Source organism: Myripristis murdjan, chromosome 17, assembly GCF_902150065.1.
Source record: "Myripristis murdjan chromosome 17, fMyrMur1.1, whole genome shotgun sequence".
NCBI lineage: Eukaryota > Metazoa > Chordata > Actinopteri > Holocentriformes > Holocentridae > Myripristis > Myripristis murdjan.
In genome coordinates, this window is record NC_043996.1 from 33,160,137 (window position 1) to 33,162,311 (window position 2,175).

Here is a 2,175-nt window from a genome sequence, read left to right on the forward strand (position 1 = left end):
CTGGGAAAATATTTCAGAGGGGAACATTATTGGAAAAAGCTGCAGAGCCACTGGTCTGGGGCATTTAAGTGATCATTGTTTCACTGATGAGTGACTCACTGTCACTTACAGACGATCTCTGACTCCGTTCGCCTCTTTTCCTCAGTCGAGTCGTTGTTTTTACTTAGTTTGTCCACAAGAGGGCGGCAGGTACAACTTTATACATAATGCACATACTTTTTTAATTTGTAAGGCACATTATTTCATAATGGTAGTAATATTAGTAGCATTAGTAGAAGCAGTAGCAGTAGCAGTAGTAGAAGAAGTAGTGGCAGTAGTAGTAGTAGTAGAAGTAGTAGTGGTAGTAGTAGTAGTAGTACCAGTAGTAGCAGCAGTAGCAGTAGTACTAGCAGTAGTAGTAGAAATAGTAGTAGTAGTAACAGTAATAGTGGTAGTAGTAGCAGTAATAGTAGTAGCAGTACCAGTAGTAGTATTATTGGTACTAGGGTTCTTCCCGTTAAAGTGAAGCTTTACTTGCCACTGTCGCCCAGAGCTCAGGAGGGGATTTGTTGGGTTTCTCTTCTCTAATTTGTAGATCAGGGCCACTCAGTCTGTCTGTCCTGTTTTGGACGTGTAAACAATAATTTGGTGGCAGGCTACATAACTAGTCTAAAAATTACTGAAACATACAGAAAACAGCTGCTGTCCTGCAATGATCAATGATGAAATGATCAAGTTACAACAAAATGAGGCTTCAATCCCAAAATGTGGACAGAACGGGCAGCTTGCTCAGAGGTTAAAGGGTTTTCACACAGGGAGCGATGTGGGCCGCGCTCTGCGCTGGGCACGGTGCACACGGGCGCAGAGCAGCGCACACTTCCAAATACACACACAGCTCATGTCCGTGTACTAAATCATTTGCTTCAGTTTACAATAGTATTGATCTTTGATTGCAGAAAAATGAGATAACTTCTGTTGTGATTTGACTCTATATAAATAAAGATTGATTGATAGCAGTAGTAGTAGTAGTAGTAGTAGTTGTAGTAGTTGTAGTAGTAGTAGTAGTAGTAGTAGTAGTAGTAGTAGTGGTAATAGTTGTAGTAGTAGTAGTAGTAGTAGCAGTAGCAGTAGTGGTAATAGTAGTAGTAGAAGTAGTAGTAGTAGCAGGGTGGGAATTATACCACGGCCACGACGTCCATGGTCGTCGTTGCCCCTCGCTCTGGCCGTAGTGCCCTGACAATAATTGCACCCTTCACGGCCGATTCATTATGGACGCAAGAAAATCCCGAGGGCAAAAAATGAATTGAATTTGTGCTCATGTTGGTGGCTTTGAAGCACAGCTATGTTTTGCATTCGCGGGCACAACCATTGTCAATCAATCAATCAAACTTTATTTATATAGCACCTTTCAAACAAATGCATGATATTCAAGGTGCTTTACATTTTGATTGACACATAAGCATAAAATAAGAAGTGAGAGGACAAGGTGACCGATGCACGCTCATAAAATATGGTTAACTAAAAAAAAATAGCATATAAATGAATGAAAAAAGATACTTAATAAAATATAAAAAAACAAGATGAAAAACAATAAAATAGAATGTAGAATATAATATATAGAAACTGTCAATGAATAACAATAAAACAAAAATACAGATAAAATAATTAATAGTAAATAAGAAGTAGAGTGGGCTACCTTTAAAACTATAAAATTATAATATTATAAGACACTACATGAAGGCCAGACCAAAGAGATGGGTTTTTAATCTACGTTTAAAAATTTCAGTGTTTCCGGCTCCTCTCAGATCCTCCGGCAGGCTGTTCCAGAGTTTTGGTGCATAGTGGCTGAAAGCAGCATCACCAAATGTTTTGGTTCTACTCTGTGGAACAGCCAAGAGAGAAGAGCTGGAGGATCGGAGGAGCCTTCCTGGTTCATGTACTAAAAGCATCTCTCACATATAGTCCGGTGCAAGTCCATGCAGTGCCTTATAAACTAATAAAAGAACTTTAAAATCAATGTGAGAGCTAACAGGCAGCCAGTGTCAGGATTATACAACACGTAGCTCCGACCGAGCAATCTGATTGGTCAATCAGAGTGTTTAGAATGTGCTCAAATGAGCATGACAGCACGGCTCGCTGTGCTCAAATGAAAAATACCTCATCACTGAAAATATTACTCCGTCTATATCTTATTGC